We start from the raw sequence: 20,887 nt of genomic DNA on the forward strand, positions 1-20,887 counted from the left end.
GTAATGACTGAAAGTAAGTAGAAGTCAGTGACGTGATTCAAGATGAGCGCATACAAAACTGTACACTTCCATGTCTAACCATGTGCGGCACAATCAGGAAAATGACTTTTTTTTTTTTTAAGCCTACGTATAGATGATTAAATATGAACACTATCCGCGTGGTGTGAAATTGATTCCAGCAGCATCAAGACATTACCAAAATTGAATTTCCATACATGTCGCGTTTATCTCTGCACTCTGATCAGGCAAACCTTCATTTGATAAGCTCCACATCTGTGGCGCATCCACATTCAATGTCGCAGTCACTTCACCGCCAGCGCAAAAGGAAATCGCCCCATCCGCAATCACCACCCTCCAATGTTTTCTGGCTAAGCAGAACAGAAGGCCTGCTATGAATTTTGCAGTTTCATCCCCAGCGCAAACGCCCCACATCGGATTGCATATATCAACATGTAATTAGGCCCGCAATCCAAAATCCCCGCCGGTTTACTCAGGATGCATGAAAGCTTCAAACTACTACAACCGCACGTTGTGATGAAAGATGTGCAGGTCGCATTCAAATTCCAGGATGAAAAGTTCACACTTGCACTCAAGTTCATATTTGCAATACATTTTTCTCAGAGGAAATAAATCATCTCTACTATTAACCTTAACTGCATGATTCATTTTACGGAACATTATTTTTCACGTTCTTATTTGTCTTGGAAGAGCCAAAAAAGAAGCCAGCCACGGGATCCAGCCACACCCAAGCCAAGTGCGCCCAGATGCAGGTAAAAGCCTCCAAAACGCTGTTTCATGGCTCACAATACCACAGAAATCCATTTGAAGTGAGCACGAGTTTAATATGCACGACCTTTATGAAAGTGTATTCTGTGCTACGGTGCAGCTCTCAAAGTGCCTCCAGTTAAAGAGCTCAGTGGGGAACCAGACAGTGGTTCAACACAGGGGTCAGCACACTTTAGAATGGACGAGATTCAGCCAAAGCTTCATCCAAAGAGCTTTTCTATTTATAGTTTGACGCATCACAATGTCGACTACCTCTGCATGTGAACGACGTGCAGACAGACTGCAGCTTGTCATTTTGTCCACCAAGAATAAAGTGCAAGGCTTTCTTTTCTTTAACGTGTGCTTGTCAGTGATTTCATGTTTGGGATTCAGCTTTTATTTAAATGAGCATCGAATTTCCATTATTTTTTTTGAAAGGAGAGCCACCAGTTAACTGTTACCTGGACAGAGATTCCTGTTTTTGTTTTTTGTTTTTTTTTTGTTTGGAAAGTCGGAAGTCGATAAATTGTCATGTACTACGTAATTATTCTCCAAATGCAACGTGTCGCTTGATACAACGTGTTTAAGACACCGTCTGGGAACCAAACCTTCACCACAGTGCAATTCTGATTTATGACAGAATTTTGAAATACATACACCATACAAACACAAGGAGCTTGTTCCACAAACAGTCTTTATTCATTCCGTGTGCACATGCGGGTCTGCTAGAATGTGATGCAGGCTAATTTTAATAAAAACCATCGTCACTCAAACACACCTTTTGCTCCAATGACTAACACAATATCAATTCATTTGGGAACTAATGAGGCTGGAACGAAACCCCCCAAAAATCCCATCACAAACACTACTTCATGATCTAATAGACAAATACAACAAGGAAAAAAAAAGCGGTTCTCATATTTTCCAAATACAGCAGGTGATTAATAATAAATACAACTGGAATAATAGAATGTGTATGTGTTTTTTTTTCCTTTCACAGACATATGTTTAAGAGGCTGCTCAGTTCCTTGGCCTTCCCCAAAACTCCATTACAACGAGTGGAGTTCAAACAGATACGACTCATGCAAATGTCACTGTGTGGTCACAGTGGCCGCCCACTACGACTTTTCGTCACGTTTCTTCTTCTGGAACTTCCTGAACTGAAGTGGTCAAGGATACAAACAGTGGCCAGTGCACATTGAATTGCTTTGTTGAACAAACAGAATAGCACAATGCACACATAAATAGTAAGACTGGTGAGCCAGTTTTCAGTCAGTTGCTAAACTGTGCTCACAAGACCCAACTCTGCTCCCTCATTCGCCGACTCTCACATCAGTCACCAAGAAAAGAATAACGTTTGGAAGCCACACAAGGATACAAACAGTGGCCGGTGCACATTGAATTGCTTTGTTGAACAAACAGAATAGCACAGTCAGTTGCTAAACTGCGCTCACAAGACCCAACTCTGCTCCCTCATTCGCCGACTCTCACATCAGTCACCAAGAAAAGAATAACGTTTGGAAGCCACACACTCGACTTCTAAATGGACCGATATCACAGAGTGGAACGTAAGGATGGCGATTCCAAACGGGTAACAACAACACCTGTGCCTCACATGCACTTTTTGAAAATAATTTTTCATCACATTGCTTGAGTTATTGATGGAATAATCTGTAAAAAACGAATCACAAAAATAATGAAGCCCAAGAGAAGAAGGAAAATATATTCTTATTATTTATTCAGGGGCATAGCGCAAAAAGGAATGACACATTATCTGCCTCACACACACACACACACACACACACACACACACACACACACACACACACATACATTGAATATATTTCAGTAGTACACTCCATTATAGAAGGTGCACTGTATGCATTTGAAAGCTGGCTTTGATGCATAAAGACGAATGGATTTATTTTTGAATTTCTTTCAAGTTTAGCTGCCTGGATGCTAATGTGGATGTTTTGTGCAAAGAATAGAATTCAAAAGCAAATGAACTTTAGGATTGCATTATGTTCACATGCAGGCCCAGCGCATCAGTTTGAATTGATCACAATGAAAAAGCCTGCAAATATCGGAATAAATAAGAAAAATACCAAATGCGTAAAATCTTTGCATATTCCCACAAATCGAATGTATATTTGTGCTGGAAAAAAATGCGTTCCATACAAAAGTGTTTGTTTATGCATTGTAGGAAGCCTGTTTTTGTGATTCTAGTTGAAAGTCAGCACGAGAAAACAGACGCCCTCCAAAATCCTTGAAGTGCCAGTGTGGGTGAGAGAGACCTGCAGCAATCAATACACGAAGGGACGTGAAGAACTATATTGATTACCACTGCGGGCTTGGTTGCTAACACCACGTCAACTTTTACTTGGCTTTCAGGCGGATGCACGTGTGTAACCTGTGGACTAAAAGTGGCGTGTTGCAAGACTCAAAAATGGGCTGATGCAAAATGATCATCGAGTCCTTCTTGCAGCGACTGCCTCAAGTATGAGTTGAATTCAGCACAGCAACAACCGAGTACAGTAAAGCTAATTAAAAAAAAAAAAAAAAAGGATGCAGGAATTGGGTCATCATCACTGAGAGCCCACTGCAATCTATTTATAAAAAGGATAACTTTGATCTCTTAAGGTGAGCTAAGTCGAATCATCCCTGGGCCTATTCAAAACCGGAGAGGAGGAGCGCTTGCTCTCGCAGACTTGCCCATGCAGAAGCGGCACAAACGGTGGCATTATGTTGTATGTCATGTGACGAGCATTGGTGGAAAGTACAAATATTTACTTCCTACAATAGTAATATCGAAGATATATATCAAATATTATAACGGAAAACCTCCAGCTTCTGGTGTTCCAAAATTCTTTGTCTAATCTTAACGAAACACTTACAGTACAAATCAGGTGATTTTTTTTTCCCCAGTTCTTTATATTTAGCATTTTTGTTCCTGAGTTCCTGCGATTGGCTGGCAACCAGTTCAGGGTGGCCCCTGCCTACTGCCCGAGGACAGCTGGGATAGGCTCCAGCACGACCCTTGAGAGGATAAGCGGATCAGAAAATGGAAAATGTAAATACTTCACCACTTCCTGTCACAAATCACCCACAGCTTCTAAACTTGTCAATGGGAATAAAATCGGTTTTTTTTGTTTTGTTTTTTTCTGCAGTTGATGCCACGCACGTATCATTATTTCAAAATTGTGAGCGTGTGTGTGTGTGTGTGTGTGTGTGTGTGTGTGTGTGTGTGTGTGTGTGTGTGCGCGTGCGTGCGTGTGTCCGCCTGTGTACTAGACCAAGGGATTGAAGCGAACGACCATTCACACCCAACACCTACATCCACCCCGCCCGTCACTGAATGGGAACCAATCCCACGTTACCCCCACATCAAGTTACATTAGATTACATTACAAACTACATTTTTAAACAGGTAACTAGTAACTGTATCGGAATACTTTTTTTTTTAAAGTAACCCTCCTAACCCCGTTTTTCCAAAAGTATGCAAAACACAGAAAATGTATGCGTTACAAGTATGCAAATGACTTTTTTCAACACACCCCAAATGACAATGCCGTATAGACCGTTTTCCTCGCTTTGCATGAAGTGATTATCTGTCTTAATGTACGAGTGGAATAGCAGCAGAATCCAAATCTCTGCTGCAATTTGCAGCACGGTAAATTACAAAAGATATTACCAGTCGATGTCTTTGTTGGCTTTGCTTCTGCTTTGGTGTGTTGACAGAGAGATGAACAGGAAACATGATTAGTGATTTTCTTTTTTTTTTCTTTTTTTTTTTTTGCGCTCCCTCAGGCTTAAGCAAATCTAATCGTGCTGCATATTCCCATTAGAGGATTTCAAGCTGAGAGTCATCACAACTGTGTCTTCACTTTACACCACTGACTGAGTCAGACCGTCAGAGCTCAAAGTACTTTATGAGAATGCTGCAAATCACGGCCACATACTCCAACCAAGGGTAGGTGACTTCAGAGAAAAATGTGCGTCTGTATGAGGCAACAGTAGAACACGGTCTGAAAGGTCCCATCTATGCAACATTTATTTTGCTGAACAAAGTGTCATTTTCAATAAATAACAGTGCTCACAGTAGCCTGCTGATGGATGGCCCAGCTGTCCTGCTCTCACTCTTAACCTCGGGGGACAACATATTACCAGGAAGTGACAGATGAGCTCTTTTTCAAATTTGTGGACTGTATGTCACTGCCATGTCGACAATGATGTGACACCCTGCTATGGTCAGTTGTAATCAGATCTGATGGCAAGCCTTCAGGTCCCAGAACGTACGCGCGTGCGTGTGTGTGTGTGTGTGTGTGTGTGTGTGTGTGTGTGTGTGTGTGTGTGTGTGTGTGTGTGTGTGTGTGTGTGTGTGTGTGTGTGTGTGTGTGTGTGTGTGATGGCAGCCGTCCTTCAGCCTGTGTCACTGTCACTCATTGGGCGTGCGCCTTTAAAAGCTCATCATGAATACATGAACCATCGTGTCCAATAAAATCCGGTGGACTTATCCTTGCGTCCCCGTCATTCAAACATTGCCTGACATTCTCTCTCCTTGTTCCTGCAATCGCCCAGTTATTGCCTTCATTTCGAAAAAAAATGTTTTCAGATACGAGTTGTTATAACTGTTATTACTATATACTATTTTCACTGATGCGGCTTGTTAGACTTTGGGTTCAGGCCCGATGAAAATGTGAAAATGGAACCAGGCTCTAGAGGGATGCCAGGCCACTCTTAAATAAGCAACAACGCTCGAAGATTGCTCAGGGATGTGCCCGCTCACTCTACATGATGCAAGTGCACAAGCAATATACTTGCTGGCATATGCATTTTTGGGGGGGGTTGTTTGTGGGTTGAGGATGTTTATATTTCATTAAAACTTCTCTTCTACTGTGATGTGTTTGATATTCTGTGAATGCAATAAAATCAAATCCCAAAACAAATGAACCAGAGTGGCGCTTTGTTGTCGACAATGGTTGCCTTTCAGACTGCCTTGAAATCAAGGTTGAAGAGAGTTTTTCAATCACCTGTTTAGTTTCTTGTCACCTGCACCTTTGCGGTAAACAGAAAGTGACAACATCTAAGTGTGCCGAGCGATGCTTCCCAAATGCACTTTATTATCCGATGCTGCTAAAAGTTTGCTGTGTTGTTTGACCTCAAGAATGAGAATGCAGCTTACCTTGTCCGGAGGTTTTGTTGTTGCCAGCTGCAGGCCCGGCTCCTTGCCTCTGCAGAGAGAAGAGAAATCATTTGGTAAGCACTATTTTTTTTATCTTGCTGGGAAAAAAAACACCCAAAATAAAGATGGAGAAAACTAACCCATTAATAGCAAAATTTAACCAAAAGTTTAACCACACTAGTAAAATCGCAGTCCAGGCATTCCGTAGTACAGTATATCCCCCGTTTGCATCACATCGTGCCCTGTTCTCCTTCACATCTGCTACTTGTTAAATAATTCAGCATCAGGTATCCATCTCTCTCAAGTGATGTCCCACAGCATGTGTTTACAAATGCTGTGATAGGTCAGCTATCTTCCCGGCCACAGCTCATAAACAAATTTAGCCTGCAACCCACGCACGTTTCAACAAAATTACAGTCGTCATGACAAATTCACAGCAACTGACCCAACGAGGCAGCCGATGGTGTTATTTGTCAATGAATGAATGCTCGGTCAAGTGGAAGAAAGCTTTCACGCAATCAAATTGAAGTATCTATCGACTTCATCAATATGACAACGGCGTGCATGAGGAGCCTCTGAATCAGTCTGGGAATCAATTAATTGAACACATTATTACGATCATCATCGTCATCATTATATTTATCATAATTTTCGAATCACCCTCGATGGCTACAGCACAGCTTTGGGGAGGTTGGGGTGACACACAGACACAAATAATCGAGTTGGAAGGAGATGTCCAAGTGGCCACTGCGACCTCCGTGGCCAATTTGACATCACCAGGCAAGTCTGTTTGCAGTTCCGTATAAAGGTACTTTATACGCGCTTTTTGATCTTCTGCATGGATTCTAGCGAGTCGGTACCCACTTTGGCAACATCAAAGACTGGGTGCCTCTCTTGCACCGAATTCAATGGGTAGGTTAGCGACGACCAGTGGCCCGTTTTGAATTTCGGCAGGTGCCTCTCTTGCACCTTTGAATTCGGTTAATCGTTAGCGACGACCAGTGGCCCGTTTTGAATTTCGGCATCTGCCAAAATACCACAAGAAAGAAAATTCCACCAAGGCACGCATTTATCATTACCTATAGCAGTCGTTATTTTCAGTTAACTCAATGTATTTTCACACTTCGATGAAATGTTACCGAAAGGTTTTACGCATGGGGACAGTTTGACTGCGGAACAGATTCTACTGCAAAAAATGAAGGTGCAGTCTAAGCAAGAACATATTGTCATTTGGTTTATGTGGGAAAAATCGCATGGTGATATGTTTGACGTATAAGATATACAAGAAGAGCCACTCGACGCATCTTCTTCTTCTTCCTCTTTTCAATTACCAAAACGGAGTTGTTTTTCTCATCATACGTCATACGAGGTTCCGAACTAGGAACACACCGGAGGTTGTGAAGGGTAACCAAACAGAGATCGGAAATGATTCCGTTTTAGCGCAATGTATGCACTTGCACCCTTGGTGACTCAGAGACTCTGCAACCATTGTCATTGTAATTCGCCTCTTCGTTCTAAGGTTTCCTATTTGCTCACGTCAAGGCTTTAATAGCCAAGGAATCCAGAAGGCATCCTAGCATTTGTCCTCTTTTCTCAGCTTGTCTCCCGACATTACTAATTCAACGCGTTCAATGCATTTCAAACAGCGTGTGCTGCATTTCGATGCCAGGGAGAGGGAAGTGGGGAGCGGGGGGGAATGAGCTTCGCAGCAGCCTCTTTATTTTGGGGGGGGGGGGGGGATGCACACCAATGCCCTTTTTAATATGAGATGAGTTTTGTCCGTTTCTTTCTTGTTGTTTATATTTATCTGTCAACCATCATTCTTACCACCTTCCCATTGGGAGTGTATACGAAGGTGATTTTAATACATGTTCTGGAAAAATATGGGGTATGGGTGTGGGGAATTGCTGTATTGTTCTTACTTCGACAGTTAACATGTAGCCTAGCGAAAGAAACGACATGATTATTATAGAATAAAATAATGTTTCGTCTCATGTGGAAGAATGAGCAGCCTCAATGTATTCTAATTAAGTTATTTAGTGTTGTGATGCATCACACATTTTGTTGAATTTTAGGGCTTCATGTCTTGCACACTCTGGTGAAGACAGCTGGACTGACCTGGCCGACTACAAGGTATTGCAAGAGTTTGTTCGCAACATCTGACACGGTCCCCTGTTACAAGGAATTTCAACTCCCACCTTCAATATAATTTTGACAATGTTGCGGGGCAGGTGACATCGAATTTGAGTGGGCCATGCTCCGTGACTCCATTGTTGTGCCGGCTGACCAGAGCTGCTGCCATTTTTTGTAGGCGTAAAATCAGGATTAAAGAGGAATTGATGAGCTGAACCACTGTACTATCTGTTTTCAGTCATCTTCTTTTGCCCAATTTACACAGTCAAACTAAATAGTGCATTGCCATCTACTGGTTCACAATGGAATTACAGATAAACATTGTTGGCTCATCCAGGGGCGGGTTTATTATGACGAACCAATTGACAAACAAAAGTGGCTCACCGTTTGAAGACTGCGTTTAAACAACCGATTCCTTGGCTAATTTGCATTTATTGATGCATGTGGAGATTGTGGCTGGGTTAACATGTTGCAGCTAGGTTTGACCAAAAACTGTAACTCCAGGTCATTTAGTTTACGGGACATGCTCCACGCATCGAGGTGTTGAGGACCTGTCACGCTTATCAAGGCGTCAGGGAGGAAGAAGCGTTCTGCCTCCCCAGCTCTGGGACTGAGCCAAGTGTAATTTGCCATAACAGCGACTTGACGAGCAAGATTACTGAGCTGAGAAATACTCGAAACACACACACGGAGAAACACAGTGGCCAACAAATCAGCTCACCTGTCAGAAGAATGCACACACACACACACACACACACACACACACACACACACACACACACACACACACACACACACACACTATGAGAAGAACAAATCGGTATGCGGATGTGAAACCAATCAAGTGGAGGAAAAACCCGTAATTACACTGATGAGGGTGATGGAGAGCAGTGATATTCAACTTGAACCTCTCGTTTATCATGAACGGCCTCAGAGGGACGAAAGGTGCATTGAGGTAACACACACACGCACACGCACGCATGTATCCAGCATGCGACTGTAGTATAAAATACAGCCTGCATGACAACTTGTGCCTCTGGGCTCTCAATCTAAGGGAAAATATGAAACCACACAAATAGAGGAAATAAATGGCCGCACCCACACAAAGGATGAGTCAAGCTGAATTTGAAAGAAAAGATGCGCTCTGCATATACTGTACTGCAAGCATGTTGCACATCTGCGAATATGTGAATAGATCTTATCTGACATTCATCGGATGATGGCAAAAACATCCCCCCGACCCCCAATTCTCCTTTCTCTGTTCCTTTCTTGCTGGATGGAAGCTGCCATCTGCAAATGACCTTAATTGTTCGTTAGTTTGTATGTTTTGTTAAGTGCAATGAAGAACAACAGATGTCACGTTTTCAGTGCAGTTCTTTTGGAATGCACATCAAGGGGAATATGCACTCATGTCCATGTGCAACTGACTCGATATTTTCCTTACCATGTCCATGGCATTGGTCTTTTGAGATGGAGAAATAATTATAAAGTATTTATTGTCATTAATATTATTATTAATGAACCCCCCAAATCTTTTTTTTTTTTGCAAATAAACATAATTTGTTAAAAAAAAAAAATCCAACATACAATTTAATTATACTGTATAATCCTGTTCAATTTAAACTAAGAGTCTGCAGTCTCTTTTTTAAATTCATTGTGCCGGTATACAAAGGCAACATTTTTAAACTGTCATTTATTTAACTGCATATTTGAAAAGAATGATAAATATGTATGCAAAAAAAAAAAAAAAATCATAAAAAGTCCTTGGTTTCATAGCAACATAGTGAATGCATGTTGGTGGGCTTCAAAAAGTCTTGTTTCCATGACAGTGACATATTGCATCATTCGCTATGATGTGTGGCTCACCCAGCTCTAAAAGAGGATGACCAGAGTATGGTGGGTGCACGAAAAGTCGTCGCGTTAAAACTCCCAGCACTCTCCTGCTGCCTCTTCATCGACTCAGAAGCAACCTGACATCCTCACCGCAGCGGGAGTGATTCTATGTGCACCCCTTCACTGCAAACACTTTGTGTGTGTAAAACCTTCAACCCACATTTACCCGCGTGAGCTACATTGGCTGTTACATAAAGCATATTGCCGTGAAGTCCACAGGGTATCATGAAACATTGCTAAATCAGTGCTGGATCAATAAGTCGGCACTGCTTTTTTTTTTTTTTTTTTTTTTAAACATCCTCCGCTATTTGTTAAACTCAAGAAGAGAAAGTAGTGTAGGTGAGTCCTTATTGTTGTAATGCTGCATGCAAGGAGGTGGAAGATGTATAGGTGTGAATTTCCCCTTCGATCTTTATTCTCCTAATAGACATTCTGTGGTAACAAATGAGGTTTGGAAGGGGACAGAGAAATGGACTGAATTAAATGGCAGTCTGAATGCCCTGTGGCACCGTGTTGCCTCTTACAGGTCAATCTTGGTACAGTGACAGGCATCTCGTTTCGAGGGGAAGGAAATTCGCAATTGTCAGCATAGATACATGTCTCGTTATGAGCGTGATGTGCTGTACTGGTCATCTAAAGTCCACCGCACCCAATTAGAGCAGAAAGATCACATAACTTTCTTCCCCCGAACAATGTGCAGCGGCCTCTCACATTTCAAAAATTGGTTAAGATGTGAACATTGAGTATGTATGTACCCCGCTTGACCAAGCAAGGCAAGCTGACTGTTGTGCAACCATGGAGACTGATCAAAGTGCCAAAACTGAGTCACACAAACTTACCAAATATATATATATATATATATTTTTTTTTTTTTTTACTTTGAAGACAGCTAATACTAACTGGAAAACACATTTTAATTCACAGCAATTCCCGCAGAGAAGAGAGAGAGAAAGAGAGAGAGAGAAGCAGAGAAAACGCCTTACGTCGTCTTGTCAAATTCTTTTTTTTCAAACTCCCCGTCTGTTGCACAACTTAATGAACCTTGAAATTGACGAGATTACATTTTATGGTGTTTCTTTCATTAGTGCAAGCTTTGCTAGCGTCTGGGGTTTACTTTCCGCTATTTGGGATTGTGGTAATGGTGGGACCTAACAAAGCAGAAGGCAAGTGAGAGATGAAGTTCACCATGGTCAGGAATCAGGGATGGCTTCAGGTTCAATCAGCCAGTCAATTTACAGAAGCCAGTTTCTGTGATTCTCACAGTCACACTTTTAATCATGAGGCCATTCACTCCGTTTTTTTTTTTTTTTTTTAAGGGGCAATAAAACCAATCGCTGGAAAAGCGCGAAACATGCTCGTTTGTCGTGATTAAAGAAATGGGTCGACCTTTCGGGTGGAAAAAAAAGTTAGAAGTGCAAACTCCAGTCAATAGTTCAGTCTAAATACTGTAGCACTAAACATCGTGTTTAAATTTGTATGACATCACTCATTGCTCTTTGGCCTTCAAGATAGCATTTGGGAAGATGACATGAACTGTAGTGTCATTAGTTGGAGTTAAGTAAGAAAAAAGCCTTTCAATTTTGTCAGGGGTCTGGTTCAACTGCAGACTTGTTGATGGTCTCCGGCTGGAGGCGGTAACGTGTCGGTGCCATACTTTACCAGGTTGCCCTCTGAAAACTCAAGACTGCATCTCAAAGCGGAAGTTATCGAAATATGACGATTCTGTCAAATCCCTAAAAATGCTGCTCTTTGAAACTGCGTACCCAATTTAGATTTTTGCTGTATTTATCAACATTTCCAACAACTCTTGAAAAACGAGTGACATAAAGGTACCTTTTCTGACTCGGCACTTTCATTAGGCAACCCCCACTCCACTCCATCCTCAGCAACTTAAATCCCCTCATATTTGGCTGAGTGAGGGAAGATCTGCTGTTGTCGCGCGATCTGGCGAAATGTAAAGTTGGCCCCCTTTTCAACAGCCACCAGTTTGACCACTTTTCTCTCTCTTGCTCCATTGATGTCTTTTCTTTCAAAGGCACAAAAACACGATGATGGCAAGCGCTACATGACCGTTCATTGTTGCCATGGTAAAACTTGAGGTGGCCGCGCACCGACAATGCCGGGATGCTGCTATGATGTCAAAAACTGTACAGTAGAAACACGGAATGCGCATGTTGTTGCGGTTCTGCCAAAAAGATTAGGTTCTTACAGTGTCCACACTAATTTGTCACATACTCACTTCCTGTTTGTAACATGAGAGAATTAAAGAATCAATAGGATGTGAAAGCTTCTTAGTTGCTTAATCTGCAAAATCTGATTCATAAGGAACGTTGGCATCAAGCGATGAGAGATGCTTTGGCTTTTAACGACTCCATCTGGATGAGCGATGTTGACCCTTTGGAGAGGCTCGCCTGTTGGCAGTTGAACCCGACTACTTGCTGCCATCTCGTTCCAGGGCGGACATCAGCTGTAAGAAGATCCACGTGACATCATGCGATGTAACAATGCGACCCAGATAACGCTCCCGTCTGTTTTTGTGGGTCAAGCGGCAGGAGAGCCCAAGGAATGAACTACAAGGAGCAAGGTGTTCAAATTAAGAGACTAATTATGAGCAGCGATGATGAATCTGTCCTCTGCCTGTCCTTCCACACCAAAGCGGATCACACATGGCGGAGAACCCCACCGAAAAGCTGCTAGTCAATCAGGAATTGGCCAGAAATAACACATGATTCATGTTGTTTATTTTCCCAAAGTAGATTGGCGGATGAGGAAACATTTTAATTGGACTTCATTTCAACAGTGTGAATTGGCAGCTTCCCAAACACATCCAATCGCTAAAAAAAAGAAAAACAGTCGTAGACCTTAATCATTCATGTTCAAGTCTTCTAAACACTTCTTTTTTTTTTTCAAGCGAGGCCGTGAGGCTGTGTCACAAGACCAATTCCTCAAAAGCCGCAAAGAACTACAACTGTCAAGTCATGTGGAGGTCAAGCTTGGCCCAAACAGATGAGAGGGGGCCTCAAGACAAGGGATGATTTGAACAGAAGAACAACAATGACAGCAAATTTCTGCTGGACATGGGAGTCTCGCAGAATTTATGAAGGAACGTGACACATTCCAACAGATTCTGTCAAGGTTTTCTTTCTAGCCTGCCAAGTTCCAGTAGTAATTCCAGTGTATTGGATTCAGTGTCTATTAACGACCACAAAGTAAAATCATCGATGGGTCAATCAATACTCGAATTTTGCTACTGGTAAAATATCTTCTTATTAAATATGTGAGCTAAGATAATAACTAAACATTTCCACTTTAATGGTTATTGTCTCGGAATATCGGCATTGTTGTGAGGGTTGAAATCTCTCTCCCTCAGATAAAAACGCATTTTGACACTTGCCGGCGACTGAAAATGATATTAGATGTACTCAGGGCTCAAGTTACGACCAGTCGCGGCTCAGCTTTCAAACATCAATTTTTCTTTGATTGTGTACACTCAAAGACAACACATAAGAAACAATGTTGCCTTTTCAACAAAGCCAAAGTATTATTACATCATCACAGCAGCAGCCACATTGGATTTTGGCCACAAACAATCCCCCTAAACCAATCTTTCTCCGGCTTAACACTATGAAATCTTTTTTTTTTTCTGTGCCAGCATCTGTGCATTAAATTTACTCTTATGTAACCAAGAGTTAAGATGGGAAAGGTTATTCGACATCATCTTCAAATTTACTGGGGCAGAGTTGGTGATGACTGAAGGTATGCAAATCTTCCCGCTGGCTCTCACGTTCAAACCCTGTTCGGGTCAAACCTGTTTCTGCAACCTCCCTACTTATTAGCTTGCCCCGCAGTCCCCCGCAGTCTCTGAAGTGCTATTTTCAGCCTCCAATCTCTAGGGTGTGATGCTGTAATGATTTTGTACTGGGCAAATTTGCAGCATGCAGCAGGAATGTCGCTTTGCTAACTCGCCCTCTTGCAGCATCCTCAACTTGTAAGGTACATGAGGGAAACATGATGAGCTTGTCGAAATGTGTGATTTGCATGAGAGCCTTGTGCACAGTGAGCAAAGAAGAGATTTTTCAACCAACACGGTTTAAATATTAATGTTCAGCTAGATTCTATAATCATTGTGCTTTTTTTATTGCCGATTTGGCACGACAATTTATTCCGATCAATTTATGTTTGCATGCATGCTGCTCGCCGAGGATACAAGATTCATTTATCAGCCACCGCGGGGAAAGAACTCCCAAAGCACCGCTCTGCAAGTGAGTGTGTCATTGTCGCTCATATCATTTTTGCTGATGGCGTGATTGATAATTAGACTCTGATTAGATTCTCAATGATGATAAACACCGATGAAGTAACGCAAACTGTTTCATCATAGAAAATGGGGCGAACAACCATCCGCGCTCACACTCACACGGAGGGACAATTTAGCGCGTTCCGTTAACCTGCCACGCATGTTTTTGGAATATGGGAGGAAACCGGAGTGCCCAGAGAAAACCCACGCAGGAACGGGGACAACATGCAAATTCCACACAGGGAGGCCAGAGCCGGAATCGAACCCTGCGCCTCTGCACTGTGAGGCCGACGGGCTAACCAGTCAACCACCGGACGGTCACACATATAAATGTAAAAATGCAAAACAGTCCCAAAAAAAAATCACCTTGTGTTCTCGGGCTACAAGTTAATAAAGAAACAAAGAGCACTCAATAAAAAGTATTTTCTCTATCCAATAAACCGCATGCCCAGACCGCCAACCTCGCTAACAAGATTGGCGAGCTCAAATAAAATGGAGTCCGCACATTTGATTCATGTATTGGAGACCATGAATGCCACCAGTCCAGCAGAGCAGGCACACAAGTGAATAAACACAAAAACAAGTTGAGTGCTTTTTTTAAAAGTCAACCAGTCTTTCAGGGAGGGATTCATCTACGTTTTCAGTGGCAAATGAAAAAGCAACCGACTATGTGGGAGATTGCCACACAACAGAATGACACAATCCACAGAAATCCCCTAATCCTGCAGAACACGGTCGAAAGCTGCTTAACATCTGAACATAGTGACACACCAGTTCCTCTTGGGGCTTTGATGGTCGGCAGAGACGACGGCACGCTTATCTTGTGGCCTCCACGGGGACATAAATGTAGATTCTCACCCTCGCATAGATTGGGAGGATTAAACTCTTCGTGGCGCTGATGGTGAAAAGGCACTAATGTCACTTTATTAATGAGATGGAGAGCAAGTGCTTGAACCCAGAGATGAGTAGAGGACCAAACAAGAGAGGACAACAATGGGATGACTAATGCACTAAATATGCAGTGCAGGATAATGAACCAAACCCACCTGCTTGTTTCACCCCTGCATTATGGTTAGTAAAACTCTTAACTGAAACAAACTTTTTATTCGTGTCTCATAAGGATGTGCTTTTGCCTCATTTGTGCCAAGTATCAATGGCATGACCTGCTATTTACATCCATCCATCCATTTTCTGGGTGCTGGAGCCTATCCCAGCTGTCTTCGGCAGTAAGCGCGGGACACCCTGAACCGGTTGTCAGCCAATCGCAGGGCACACACAGACGAACAACCATGTGCGCTCACACTCACACCTAGGGACAATTTGGAGTGTTCAATCAGCCTGCCATGCATGTTTTTGGAAAGTGGGAGGAAACCGGAGTACCCGGAGAAAACCCACGCAGGCACAGGAAGAACGTGCAAACTCCACACGGGAAGGCCGGGGCCAGAATTGAACCCACGACCTCTGCACTGTGAGGTCGACGCGCTAACCGCTGGCGCACCGGGCCGCCCCCACCTATTTACATGCTGTAATAAATATTTCAGTCCAATCACTTGGAGAAGTCCCAGCCCTTGCTTCAAGTAACAGAGATAATTTTTCTGTCAAATGTACGATTCCTGTCTCTATATTGAAGTTAGGCCAGAAAAAAAACAAACATGCTTGTCTTAAGATAAGCTTAACCTTTCATATCACGTTGCATATCACTTTGGTGAGATACTGTATCCAAGGTAACCAGAATTTTTTTTTTAAAGCTTTATTTGATGAATACCACTCAGACAGTTTCAATTAAAGGTGACTTTTACGCTTTTTGAAGTTGAACTTTTGACACTGCTCGTGTAATATCTGCGTAGCCAAGTTCAGTTTCGCGTTTAGCATAACGTTTAACACAATGTATTGATTGTTCATCAGTCACGATTTGTGGTGACACTCATGAGACCGTGATGGTTGAAACTGCAGACAATCTTTTGATGTGGCATTTTCATTGCAGTGTTATGTCACTCTAACACGCTGTTAATTAATAGATGAAATAGTATTTCGAGTGACATATTTTAGAGTGGAAGCCCTTGATGAGTGCAACAGTTTTACCATGATGTCTAGTAGCAGTGTCAGTAGCTTAACCTCTTGTCTGTGCAAAGGGCGAAAAGGGATTAAAACATCCCAGTCAGCCATTTGCCACTATCTAGAAGAACTGACATTTTATCTGTTGTCAGCTCGTTTATTTCTCTTTGACATGCACACGCTGACAGAAGCTTTAGGGACTTGTTCTGCGGGACTTTTAATCTTTTTTGATGTTGTTGACTTGCTTGTCGGATGGAAGAGGGAGAGGCGGTGGGAGTCAGAGAGCGGAGTATAATTAAAAAGTAAAGATGGAATGCACCTTGGGGGGTATTGCGCAGCTACATTCCTGGACGCTATATTCGGCACAATAACAAAATCTTATACTCATCGTGGAAGTTTTTCAGATGCACATTTTCAGAGGGGGATTCAATTAACAATATTATGTTAATTACTGTGCAATAGGCACTGTACTGCATCATGCTATGGTCTGTTTCTATTAGTTTGCTTGCCGAATTTAGGGAGATGGGTGAGACAAAATACTGAAGACAACTCTGAGCATGATGCAGCAGGGGAGACTGAGGTAAGTTCAACAAAGGGGCAAGTTGGGCCGCCCCTTGTTGCTCGGAAACCATTTAAAAATTGATCATGTGCCAAAATGTTGAGGGAGAGGACTTCATTTTGTGGAACCTGAGAAGGTCAGAGCCACATGACAGAAGTCGTGCGATGTTTAAGTCTAAATCCGGAGGGTAAGAAACCGCAAGGTAATTACGTTGTCATTGTCTGATATGTCACAAGTCTTTCATTTATTCATTAATTAACTGAAATATGTACTATAAAAATATCTACTGAATATCTACTGCTTTGTTTCACTTTCTGTCATGGATTAAATGTTATGAGTGAAGCAGTTGAATTGCCTCATACATGAAATTTACAGAGGCAGTTCTTACGTGTGCCCTGTGATTGGCTTGGCAACCGGTTTAGGGTGTCCCCCGCCTACTACCCGAAGACACCTGGGATAGGCTCCAGCACACCCCGCGACTCTTGTCCACTGGGTGGAATCTATCCATTATTCTTGCAATTCCAAAACAAAGTGCTCTGGGATGGGCGCTAGTTGCCCTTGGCCCTCATGAGGACATGAGGTGTATGGAATGTCAGATAGAGTGTACCTAATGTCGTTACTTGTGAGTTTATGAAAGAGAGTGGCCTGGGACAGAGAGGCTGGTGGTGACTCATTCGTCTACGAGTTACTTCTTCTTCATTCTGGTCATGTTTGGAGACTCCACATATTCCAGACATTCGGCTTCACTCTGCTCTTCACTGCTGTGACTAACATAATCATCTCATTCTCACCTCATCCGGCTTCCATTCACACTACAACCACTGTAATGTAACACCTTTATTCATCAACAGGAAATGGCAGCGTCTCTTTGCTTTGTATATTAACGACAAATCAAATTTTGCTGCGGGTGAAAGGGATTCAATTATTCAAACAGCTCTTGTGTGTGTGTGTGTGTGTACACCCAGTATGCATCTTTTATTAAGCCATCCGGCGAACAATTTGTTACGAACGGCGTGCGGTGAAGCCTGCTGATGTCTACATTTGCCATATGAGGTCATGACAGACATACATTCGAATGGAATCGTGCACCGAAAGTCTAATCTATTATTATTCTGAAGCTTGCTTTTGGTGTATGCACACTTTTCACCTGAACCTGAGGTTAAAACACTCCCAAAAGACATTGCTAAAAAAAAAGCATTTTACTGAAACAAGCTTTTCTTCACTGTATTCCTTCCGTCCAAACCCCCAGAATATTTTCTTGCAATGTTAGACTAGAATCACAGTTCCTCCTCTTTTCTGCAGTAGCTAGCAGGCATTTGGCTCTTTGGCTGAAATGAGGGATAACATACCAAAAGCAAGGTCGTGTTGTCTTGCTGAGCACTATTTCCATAGACAGGCGCACATGCACTTGGCGTACAAACTGGCACATCTTGATTTTCGTGCTGGGGCAAGTCAAGTTTACTGTGTTTTGAGATTTGGCAGATTGCGCTACACCTCGCTGGACGTTTCGGCAGTCCGAGGGTGCTTTTTGTTTACGCGACCCTGGCGCACTTGCCAATTTGGTGACAGAGAGTAGACTACACTTTAGATCAGGTGAAACCAAGTCTAAGTTGTTGGTGAATTTGATCGACGCACAGGCAGACACACATTCTGCACTCCTCCGATATGTGGTGGATGTCATCATATTTCATTCATCGGTATGACACCGGCATGCATCGAAACCTCCGAATCATTGTCGAAATCAATAAATTGAATGCATTATTCTCATTCTTCTTATTGTCATCCGCTTGCGGAGATCTTCTCGCCGTCCCTTTTAAATGTAATTTGCGCGCACCAATCCCCTGCATGAACCTGTTATGCTTCTGCCCTATGAACCACGCACCTCACCGATGCTGCATTTAGAAAGAATGAGTCAACCGTGTTCACTCACACAATAGTGCGACGCCCATTTCGAACTGCACCCATCTACGAAAATGCCAAAAGAAAGGAAAACTTCACCCATGCACACAGTGAGACTACACTTTGAGAAAGACTTGCACTGCACATGAAAATAGGGCCCACGATATCAGCGTCATGTGTTAACAGATGCAGGCTCAGAAATGGCAGGCTGTCAGTTTCAGAGATGTGATTAAATTCGAATTTACTTGCTTATTCAACTATGACCAATATAATTAAGATTTCAGTATCAAGTTGTCTGATTGGCACTAAAAAGTATATGTTGTCGTTATTGTGGTATAATGCAGACTAGAACTGCAATACTGAGGGTTTTCGAAAAGAAATGTGCATGTTCTTAACTATTGGAATTATCTACTGTTTTTACTTTACATCAATAATACTAAATAATAATGTGGTTTCTAATGGTATGCAAGGATTGACGTTTTTGTCCATTTCTGATGTTTGTATTGGTACCACCTGAACATTGTCAATCAAAACTGAGCACTTTTATCTTTGTAATAGTTCATTTGCTATCGCTCTTGTATTGAAACCCATGAAAATGAACAGATGCAGCTAATGACGCAGCCAATGTATCCAAGTTTACCCACAGGGGCATTGTGCAGTAAAAGCATCCATATTCGTTTACACACAATACGCCTATTCCCTCAAGTGGAGCTCCCATTACAAAAATATTCCATGATGATGATGATGATGACAGTTATGCTTTGTGCAACAAGAGACACTCATATCCCTTGATGCATTCACAGTCAACATTTTCACACAACACTCGAATGCGCAGCACAAGATGCTCACAATTGTCCATTAAAATGAATTCAAATACATTGCATTTGGTGTCATATTGAATGTGGGCATGTCCTTGACATGAACAAATTCATCAATTTCTGCTGAATGGTGCCGTTGAGTCCAAGAATCTATTAAATGGTTTGATTTCAACATTGTCATGTTGGTGCTCTTACGCCATCTTGGGACATTGTACTGTATTATAAATTAAAATTTAAAAAGTAGGTTAAAAAAAAAGATAGCATCATTTGTGTTTAAGTCACATTGATTGCTCATGTCCAGGAACTTAAAAAAGGACCAGACTAACTAGTGCATCTTTGTTATCAGATTCATTCTTGTAATAAAGTGTAAACATTGTCATTTGGTTCGAATTCACGCAAATCTCCACTTTATGACCAAACATACTACAATTATTCAACTAGCAAATAGTTGCTGAATTTTGCGAGATACCATCCAGAGCTCCCCATATTGTATCCCTTTTTTTTCCGTGTCCACCTGTCAACTCTGTTGGCAATATGATCGCTCCAACATGGATCGGGGAAAAGAGGCAGCCAATGTGTGTGCGTAAATCCATGACTGTCACCCCGAGGGAGCACACACCCTATTTCATGATCCAGATGTGAATAAAGCATCATTAAAAGTACTGCAACATCACATGACCGTTTAAAAGAAATGCGTCGGCAATAATCCCCGCTAATGATGCTTCCCCCTGTGCGCGTGACCGCGACCACTGTGCGTAGTAACCGACAAAAACGCGTCAGATGGTCTTACCTCGCTCATGTTGCACCTATAAGTTGAGGTTGGTTCTTTAAACAGGCTTGGTTTCGTAGAGTGGCTCGCCGCGCGCTCAGAAGCTTTTATAAAGTCCTCAAGCCGACTCCTCCATGTCATCACGTCACGGATAAACCAATAGCAGCGCCGTGGGCGAGCGGGTCTCCCGCTCCAAGTCACCACCCAACTCCCCTTCAACTCTTCATCGCGGTGGAAGCCCCCTGCCGCGGTGATTAGCCTAAGGGGGGAGGCACATAATCATGAATCACTTGGAAATATTTCAGGATTAACACTTTCACGCCCGAAGCTCGCGTTTAGAGCAACAGCTCATGTGTCCTCCCTTTGCAAAACGTCACTGAAGTCCTGTTATTAAGATCCACTGCAGCTGCATCAATTATGATGCTCTTAAAAACACAGATGTTTAGTTTTTGTTGAGGGGTATCATCTGCTGGCCAAAACACTTTGTTCGAAGCACTTAAAATTTTCAAATTTCTAA

The 20,887-nt window shown here is 42.4% G+C and overlaps 2 long non-coding RNA genes across 2 annotated transcripts; both read right to left on the reverse strand.

The window, feature by feature from the left end:
- Positions 1 to 2,195: 2,195 nt before the first annotated feature.
- Positions 2,196 to 2,502, reverse strand: LOC109512834 (uncharacterized). Its single transcript, XR_002167600.1, has 2 exons — positions 2,334 to 2,502; positions 2,196 to 2,296 (listed from the first exon to the last, which is right to left on the reverse strand). It is a non-coding gene; the product is annotated as an uncharacterized LOC109512834 (long non-coding RNA).
- Positions 2,503 to 5,568: 3,066 nt separating this feature from the next.
- On the reverse strand, positions 5,569 to 20,669 carry LOC109512827 (uncharacterized). The gene is made up of 2 exons (XR_002167598.1): positions 20,392 to 20,669; positions 5,569 to 5,996 (listed from the first exon to the last, which is right to left on the reverse strand). It is a non-coding gene; the product is annotated as an uncharacterized LOC109512827 (long non-coding RNA).
- Positions 20,670 to 20,887: the final 218 nt, after the last annotated feature.

This window comes from Hippocampus comes, unplaced genomic scaffold (assembly GCF_001891065.2).
Source record: "Hippocampus comes isolate QL1 unplaced genomic scaffold, H_comes_QL1_v1.1 scaffold276, whole genome shotgun sequence".
NCBI classification, from domain to species: Eukaryota; Metazoa; Chordata; class Actinopteri; order Syngnathiformes; family Syngnathidae; genus Hippocampus; species Hippocampus comes.